A 10,690-nucleotide genomic window follows, 5' to 3' on the forward strand; every position below is an offset into this window, starting at 1 on the left:
AGCCCCTGGGATGAAATAAACTTGTGTACATCGAGGGGAATGAGACTTAAAGCCACTTGAAATTAATAAGTGATGGGAACCCAATCTTTGTGATTGGAGATCCCATGAATAAGGTTCATATGGGTAAGAACAAGTCACTTATTAGTTCTGCTAGCACAAAAAATTAGATAAATTATTTTTGTTCTTGTCCCTTTCCTATGGTGTTTGTGTGAGAATGGCTAGACACTCCATTAATGAGAGGATAAGCCTATAAAACTTTTAATGAATTTCATATCCCTTATGGGTGGTGTATGATTTGCAGCATACACTTGAAGAAATCACCTATGTGAGTGTCAAGTGGGGCCGCCTGTATGAGATCTTGACAAAATCTCTAGAGCACTCATGAAATAATCCAGGCACGCGCACGGCCTATTCGCGCACAACAGCGCCAACGACAAGAATTGTAGGGATGTGATGCGAATTGTATACCGCTAACATATGCCAAGTGATTTTGATTCATATAGCTTGCTACACCAACTTCACTATACCAATTTGATGCATCACATCTAGGATGTTAACCCAGGAAATCCTTTTTCTAATTTCTTTTAAACTTTTAACATATGTGGGAGATTGTTGTTAATTTTGATTATATTTCAAAAGTTTTATAATATATCTGTTAGTAAAAATTTATTATCATTTTATTTATGATTAATACTAATAGTTGACTTGGTCTACTTCTTTAGACCACATCATTTTAACTTGATTTTGTCTAAGGATATTTACTTTGATATTAAAGAGTAATCAACGTACATGTTTTTTTTTTTTCAAGTAGTCTAATGGCTGGAGTTCACACAGTTTAAATGTAGAGAAATGGAGTGTCAGGGGTTCGAACCCCCAACCCCGCATAAATTATACATTGTCCCTCCAACTAAGCTAAGCTCACGGAGGGCATGCTTTCTATTTTGTAAACCAAAAAAACAAATGAAAACGGCTGGTTATGTTTGAGTATGGGCGGCTAATATATCTTAGGAGTGCCTACTTTTTCTAATGATCTAACTGCTTATTTTTCAACCATTGTTACGGTTCCTTTTCTTTTCAATATCAATAACACCAATTTTCTTTTATATAAAAACTCATGCACAACCTATAAAAAAATCCCCTAAAAAACAAACCTATAAAAAAAAATCCTCTTCCATGAGTCTAGTACATAATCTTGGGTTACATCTTCCTGAAAATATTTCTTCTTGCCAGTTATGTATCTTTGATTTTAAATCAAGAAGGGTATGTTAAATCTTGGGGGATTAACGTATAATTACGCGAAAAATCCTTAAGAAAAGTGCGATCAGCACGTCTAAGACTACCTCATTGTTTGTTCGTTCCACAGATCTTGATAGTTAATTCAGTAGCAAGTTTGATCTGATTGTCAAAAGGGATAACTTTATTGATCTCTCCTTTTGTTTATAGCTTATTGATTCTTTTATTTATATATTGATTATTATTTTTAGAGATGATTTATGCCTAATTTTAAAACATCAATAATAGTAGTGGGAATGAGAAATATGTTCTTGACATATGAGTGGATTGCCTCAACCACTGATTTGATTATTGTAACACTCCTATTTCTATTTAAGCAATTAAACATGCGAATAATACATTTATTCAAGAAATAGAGGCTACGCCACATTCAAAATTCAAAAACCGATAGACATTTATATAAACCTCAACAGTTGCAGCGGAATATAAATCAGAGTGATCAAATATGTACATGCCATAAACGAATAAATCATATCCCAAAGATGAATCTCAAAAACCCAAATATACGGGCAGTCATCAACAAAACAGTAATCCAAAGGAAATATAAACAACCTAATCTAGACCGACACAACAAGCCTAGATCAGAGCCGACACAACACCGATATCGGAGAAAGCTCCTGATATCCCAAGCAAAGACTCACCGAGCACTACTCCTGCACAACGTCTACTCACCCATACAGGCAAGTAGGCGGTTAAAACCACTGGGGGTAAGTATTACATTATCATAATCCAGATAACAATCAAATCAATAATATCATGTATTTGAATAATATTAGTCATGTATAGATACTTACATTGCAACTTGATAACTCATATCAACATATATCAATCACATGAAAATTATCCAATCATAAATATTCATTCACAAACATCGATTATTGAACAATTATTCACTCATAGTTATTCATTCACAAGCATCAATCACAATCATTAACAATAATCATTCATCCCATTTCATCACCAATCACATAATTCACATAGGACTCATGTTATGATATGCACTTATTGACACATAAATGCATGTGGTACCAAATCTCAAAAAGGTCGTCACCTTTGATGATAAAACACATCACATGTAAGGGGTCACTCCTTACATAATCTCCGAAGTAAAAGAGCCGAACTCTTTTACAACAACATCGACTATGATGCATGGACATGTATAAGGACTCGATAATGCGACAACAATTCACAATCTCAACCTCAATATATAGGACAACACCCAATTATATTGATTATCTCCACAACATTGCATTACCAAGGAAAAATGTCCACACACAATTAATTCATAGTATTCATCATCACATAAACAACTTGATTAATAACAATCACAATATCATTCACACAATTTCACTTAATCATATGAACATTTCACCATACTAACTTGAAATGAAACCAACATAGACAAGTTGAAAACCATTAACCAATCTTAATCAATAATGTATACATGAAGTTAATTCGTCTTCGGATCATCACATTAACCCAAGCACAACTTAAGTTCATAGAAGAATTTCATTTTCACAATCTTACATTTCCCACCCAAAATTTCATTTTTACTTTGATTAAGATATTGACCACCCTTGCAAGCATCACCTAAGTCTATATGAGCTGTAGGTTCACTTGCAAGCCTTATTAGATTACAAAATTTGCTTTTCGACAAAGTTTGGAATTCTCAAAATTTCACAAGTTAAGACTCATTTCAAAAATTCCAAGTATATGCAAGCAATCATTGTTCCATTAGGTTTTGGAGGATTAACAGTGGTTAAACATGTTTAAGACATCATTTAAGAAAACTCGGATTGGCCCTCAAAGACCCGGAACAAAAGATCAAAGTGGCTGAAACTGGAGCAGTTCGCTTAAGCGACCACCTGGTTCGCTTAAGCGAACAAGCTCCAGTAGCAACTCACTTTGTTCGCTTTCTATTCGCTGGCTGGTCGGTCACCAGTTCGCTTAAGCGACGACATGTTCGCTTAAGTGAACGAGTTCCAGTAGACACCAGAAATCTTCGCTTACTTGCTCGCTCACAGTTCGCTTAAGCGAACTGAACCCAGAAAAGACTATGAATGTTCGCTTACCAGGTCGCTTAAGCGAACCTTCACAGGTTTGCAGAAAAGTTACGGGTTTGGAACCCTTTTCACTCAAAATCCTCCAATTATTTGATCCCCCAATCCCAAAATGTGTTTCCAGAACATGTTTATAGGTCAATATGACTAAAAAGACTCACAAAGACACAATCAAACTTGAAAACACTTGACATTTGAGCTAACTCTTCATTTTCACCAAAACACCAACACAATTCAAATTTTCATCATCAATCCATGAATATGCAAACTCAAGCAATTATTCATCAATCATAATATCAAATAACATTCATAACATCATTTGAACAAGAATCAAATCTCATATTAACAACAACTTAGGAAAAATTCACCAATTGAACACAATCTTCATAACTTATCATTTTTGCATATATGAACATGTAATTTCACCAACAATCATACAACTAACATCAATTCATGCATACAAACATAACATCACAACAAGAGCACGAATTTAGCAAGAATTGTTCATTATCCCATTTTCATACAACATGAGAAAATGCAAAATTGTACATGATTATGATAATAACTAACCCCCTTACCTTTGAAGATGATTATTCCTAACCCTTGCTTCAATTCAGCTCCTAGGTCACCCCAATTGATTCCTCAAGCTTTCCCTTCAACACTCCTGTTCTTCTCTTCACCTCTTTCTCTCTCTACCTCTCTCTCTCTCTCTAGGAAAATATTTTGTGAAGTGAATGAATGATATTTTCTATGACAACCCTAATGTTATCTCCCTTAATGGGCTCAACTCAAAATTCCAATGGGCCTAACTCATTCTAACATAATTCTAAAAAGTTTCTATACGCTCAACGGTAATTACTAACAATGGTAAAATATAACCAACGGTCGCTAACGGTAAAAACTAATTACTACACTGATAACTTAGTAAAATAAGGGTTCTCACTAAATATTAAAATAATTCTCACCAAAATTACCATTTTACTCTTACCCCCTGTAACACCCCGTTACCCAAAAGTAATTCAATAACAAATATATATCAGAGTATTTCACCAAACGGGTATGCTACATTGCAATTTCAAAAATTCTTAAATAGAAAATGAAACTATTTAATTAAACCACTTGATAAAATATGAAAACATAGCAGCGGAATAGTTTTCAATCCAACAACAGCCTACGGCATTAAAGGCCTTAGCATAAGTCAACAATATTGTTCAAGAGACAATAAAAGGCTCCACACCACAATTCCAAAAATTTGATACATGGAAGGAAATAAACAATAAAATAAATAATAGTTCTCATCCCACGTATCAGAGCCCTAGACACGACATTGAGCCACCACCAACTACTCAAGATCACCTGCAAGTTACCCATAGGAAGGGCAACATTTTCAAGCAGAAGGGGTGAGATTCACAACAATAAATATAGATATTAAATCTTCAATTGAATCTAACACTCTATAACATCAAATACACCATCTTGCAAATATACATAATTAATTCACAAGCAACAACAACACCCTCATAACCCACTTAACAAGTATGTATACAATGTACATATTCACCAACAACCTTATCTAATCAAGTAACAACCACAATCAACAACTAAGACTCATGCAAATGACATGACAACACTGCTAAGACAACACCTTAGACTTCTCAATGGATGCAAATATGCATGTGGTACCAAACAGGACCGAAGCCCTCACCGCTTTTGAATGGTTAAAGCATTCATCAGGACCGAAGCCCTCACCGCTGTTGAGCAACTAGTACTCCAGGACCGAAGCCCTCACCGCTGTTTTATGCATATGCAATGGACCTACTTGTGTATATCTATATACAACTGACCATGCAATGCAACTCATTATGACTCCACTTTAATAATTATGTATGATTCAATGATTAGCATACATTTCAACCATCATCAGTAATCATCAATCCAGTAAATCAATCAACCAAAGTAATGCATAATTATATGTAACCATGCTCAAAAACAACAACATCAACCACTACTATTCAAGCTAGCAAACAACACTCAGGAACTGTGCAGCTCGCCTCGCGAGCACAACTGCTCGCCATGGCGAGTTCACAAAAACACTAGCTCGCCATGGCGAGTTCAAGGCGAACTCGAGGCGAGTGAACATCAGGTGCTCTCGGGAAAAATGTCATTTTCTCACTCAAATCCAAATTCTAAGTTCCCTATGCATCTTTTTAACCTAAAACTTTCACCATTCCTCATTAATATCATCTAGGTACTTTAAACCATCCCCAAAACGTCTTATAACAACTTTTCAAAAATCAAGTTTTGATATGGGTTACTCGCCATGGCGAGTTGGACTGCTCGCGAGGCGAGCTATGAAGTTGCTCACTCGCCATGGCGAGCACAGCTACTCGCGAGGCGAGCGATGAACTTCTGTACGGGCAGAAAACTGGTTTTACCCAAAAATCCCATTTTTCTTCCAATCACTCCCCAAATCAGTTTACAGATACATAATTAAGTGTTCTATGCAACCAGAAACCAATTCTAACATCAAAAACAGACTTACAACATCAAAATCCTCATTCTATCATAAAATCCCAAATTCCCAATTCCTCACCAAAACCTGTTAAATACAAAATCAGAATTTAATAACTACATTCTTGAAGTAAACCTCACCCTTACCTTAGAAATTGCAGAAAATGTACAGCAGAAATGATTCTTGGCTCTAACTTGCTCTTCTCTCCCTCTTCTCCTAAAGGTTGGTTTTTCACGGGTTTTATTTGTTTATATAATGTAATACACTATCTTTATTATCGTACTAATGACTTATTGTTATGAAGACTTATACATATTTCTATAATATTGTCGGTTTCTACAATCTATATGACCCGTGCGGCGCACGGGTCGGCGTTCTAGTGTACAATGTAAACAAGCCTTTCAAAACCTTAAACCTAGATTTTGAGCGGAAAATCTGGCTTCTAATCTCATTTAATGCAGAATTTGAATTTCAAATCTCCCACTAAATGTTTACAACTATGACCTAATCACACTGATTACTAAGTACATTAAATGTTGATATTCAAATTCAAATTTTCTTCCAAACCTCTTCCACTAACCCAAGGCATACCAGAACTTTCATCTTCCACCTACATTAAATAATAATTGCGTAATTCCAATGCACCATACATCTTCTCATATATCATGTCCTCTCCCTATATATATACTACTCTACTGAGCCTCCTTTGTCCTACCCGCAACTCTTATCTCACGTTCATCAAGAAATGACTCACAACAATGTCTACCCTTTGCTCTAATACCATTGTTTGACAGGTAAATGTTGATTCTCCATGGGAAAAAAATAAACATACTCTGTAGCTAATTTTTTGTTGTGTTTACGTGGCAGCACCTTTGGATCCCAATCATGTAGCTAAAAAAAATTGAATTTCACTTCTCTCATTGATGCACTATTTCTTCTCTCTGCCTTCTCTCCCTCGCCGCCTTCTCTGTTTTCGCCGTCGAGTCATTCCGACATATGTGAAAATATTGCTCTTTTGGGTTTTTTTGTTTAAAAAAGGTTGTTGTTGTTGTTTTTTGGAGAAGAGTGTGAGGCAAAGAAAACAAGTATGGAGGTGAGGGAGGGTGAGGACGACAGTGACGGTGGTGATGACGAATGCGTTGCTTTTGTTCTACCCGCAGCTCACACAACAAGCGTTTTGTTTTGGCATCTTTTATTTAGATCCTTGCCTGTCAATGTTTTGTGGATGTATTGGATGTTTTGTGGTGTAATGGATCATTTGTTGCTATCTATGGTTTACGATGGATAATTCCAATCTTATTTTATCTAATATGTTCTGATTAATGATAGATATTTTTAGCAAGTGTACTAAATATTAGTAAAAATATCGTTCCCACGAGGACTGTGTTAATCTCAATTTAGCAATAAAATAAATATTTAGGATGTATAAATTTTCTTTTAAATTGCCACTAGGCAGTTGATTGGTTTGATTGCAATAAAAGTAAATAACAGAAAATAAAGATAGTTTTGGAAAAATAAGGAGAGAGATGAGATCAGGTCTTTCGAATCATCGATGTTCTCCTAATTGGTATACTGCACCTATTCGTATTAATGATTTTCTAATTCTACGATAGTTAACAAAATAGCCCTAATCAATCCCTTGAGTTAGGACCCTCTTCTCAAACTACAGTCCCTAATTCCTTAGGTGGTTTAATAATCTTTGAAGGTTTTAAGAACGTTAACCTAATATCACTAACAAACGATTATCCATTCCTAGACTAACCATGTTTATTAGAACAATTCAATTATGTCTAAGTCGAAAGCTAGGGTCAGTAGTCTTTCGTTCTCACTAAATCATGTTTATATTTGATCAGGATATAAAAAACATTAAGAACAATTGAATTGAATAAAAACTAAATTGTCATTGATAATAAATAAAGTTTCACAGGATCAATTAGGGTTACAAGGATTCATCCCAGACCTAATCTCTAGAAGACTAACCACACATAATAAAAGAATTAAGCAACAAAGTTAAAAGAAGTTACAGAGAGATGTTACACTCATAGGAATTTCTTCAATATGTGATGCTACTTTTTTCTAAGGTGTGTACGTAATGCTCCAAAAGCTTGGCTTTTCTCCAAATTGTGATTCCGCCGTAATGCTCCAAAAGCGTGAATAATATTTTGTTGTGCAGCTTGCCCTTATATATCACACAAGTGACCTAGTTGCTTTTTCAATTAACGACACTTGAATTCTCTTGATCAAACATAAGCCCATAAATTCTTAAATCCATTGCTTCTTGACACCTCCTGTTTTGCTCTTTTTGATCATATTTTCTCTTGCCACATGTCCCTAAAATCGTGTCACGAAATAGCCATCGTGATACGTTTTAGCCAATGTCGAGTGAACTCATCCTATGCTTCAAATCGTGATACGTTTTCAACAATCGTGACACGAATTTGCTTTCCTCAGAATCTTCTATTTTTCTTGTTTTCTTTGCTGTTTAAACTTGCTTGTGAACTCAAAATATCATGAAAATGACACTTAAAATAGTGAATGACTGACTGTCATCAATTAATATTGAGTTAATAAGTTGATAATATACATGTCAATTTTCTACTAAAGAAGTTGAAAGGGCTCAGACCCTTATGGAAATTTAGAAAAATATACCCTATTGTGGCATACTAAAATGTTATGGTTCTGCTTTGGTGATAATATTCTTTTTTGGAGGATTAATGCAAATGTTTTGGCAAGTTGAAAGTTGAAGAATACACTTATATTATTTATATAGCATAGTGTTGTTGCCATAATTAAATTACTAGCCTATTCAGTAATAACAACCTAGAATATTAACTCTTATATTGTGTGTGTGATCATATGAAGACCTTAGTGTAATGACATGGATTGTAATCAGCAATAAACATGTTAGATTAAAATTCCTTAATATGTTGTGCTTCTACGAAATGAGTCGGATGGTGGCTGTTCGTTTTGCGTGCAAGGATGTCTTTATCTTAAATGACTCTGTATCTTATGCTTCTAAACTCCATCTCCAAGGTGTATTAATCAAAGCACAAGATTGTTGTTTCCTATACCATCCCATGCGATTCGTAGATATACAATGCCGCACGGGTGCATAGTCTAGTATTATAGAAGATTTATGACATAGAAAACCTAATTTATTTGACTGAAGCTACTCCCTACATCGTCAAACTGTTCTTCATAACCCCTGCTACATTTTCTATCAAACGTTCATTGCCACAAATTACAGTACTATAAGCCACAAATCTTTCATTCATTTCTGTTCATTGCCCTTAGGAATTCGCGCAATATTGGATGGGTTTAGTGATGTTTTGAACTGACAATTCGAAAGCCAAAAGCAGCATTCTTGGAACACATTAGGCTGCACACACCTAAAAAATGTTGATAAAATCTAGATTAAACCCATCAGGTCCTTGGTATACATCATGGCTGTAGGATTATTTGACGTATAATGAATGAAAATTTATTAATAAAAAATATAATTAATGCTTTAATATATGGGTTAAATATGTTTTTTGTCTCTATAAATATACCAACTTTTCGTTTTAGTTCCTCAAAAATTTTCCTTCAACTTTTAGTCCCTCTAAAATTTTCCATATTCACTTTTGGTCTCTTCTTTAAAGTAAACTCATATGTAGAATTCATATTTTTGAATAAAAATTTTCAGAAAAATTCATAATATTATAAGAATCTCTCCCAAAAATATTTAGAATTTTTTAACAAAACATGAATTTAATATGATTTTTTATGGATAAAAATTCATATTAAATTTATGTTTTGTTCAAAAATTCTAAATTTTTTTGGTAAAGAGTTTTACAATATTCTACACATTTCTGCACAATTTCGTTAAAAAAAATAATATTAAAATTAACTTAAAAATAGGGACCAAAAGTAGTGATTGAAAATTTTAAAGGGACTAAAAGTTGAAGGAAAATTTTAGAAGGACTAAAACAAAAAGTTAATATATTTATAGGGACCAAAAACATATTTAACCCTTAATATATTATAAGTATTAAAAAATGATATAAATAACAAGAAATAAAGAATGATTTTAAATAAAAACACATAATATCAAATTGAAAGAATGGTCATTAGTTAATGGAAATATTTTTTGAATTTATTATACTTAAAATTTATAATTTATTAGTATATTTTAATAGGGTTTTCTATCATATTCAAATTTACACATGTTAAGAAGTTTAAAATAGAAATTTTGTATTGGATTTTATATATTTAATATTAAGAATAAAACATTTAAATAAATAATTGTTGTTTCCCAATAAAAAAGTTATTGATATTAATTATTTTTAACATATGCAATGTTGCACATGTTAGACAAACTCTAATTTAATTAATGTGAAGAACCTATTTTTATGTTTCCAAGATGAGTAATGTTATATGGCACAACATATTTGTCGCACCATATGCACGAAGCATCAACTACTTGCCTTTTCCATCCTAATTAATGTCCTTCTTAGATATCTCATTCACTTATATTTTGTTGGAACCAAAGAAAAAAAATGATATTCCATAATATTAATGTCACACATGTTTTTTTAAGGGAATTAATGTCAATATGTTATATTTTGTATTATACATATTATTTTACAGGATATCTCAAGCTTAAAGGTTGACGAACTAATAGGTTCTCTGCAAAACTTTGAAATAACTGTCAACAACAAAACTGACAAAAAGGGCAAGGGCATTGCTTTTGCCTCTAGTATTGATTCTGATGAGGCACAAGGAAATCATGAGGATGATGAAGATATGTCAGAGTCCCTAGCTCTGCTTGGAAGACAGTTCAAAA

Source organism: Medicago truncatula, chromosome 7, assembly GCF_003473485.1.
Source record: "Medicago truncatula cultivar Jemalong A17 chromosome 7, MtrunA17r5.0-ANR, whole genome shotgun sequence".
In the NCBI taxonomy this organism is placed as follows: domain Eukaryota; kingdom Viridiplantae; phylum Streptophyta; class Magnoliopsida; order Fabales; family Fabaceae; genus Medicago; species Medicago truncatula.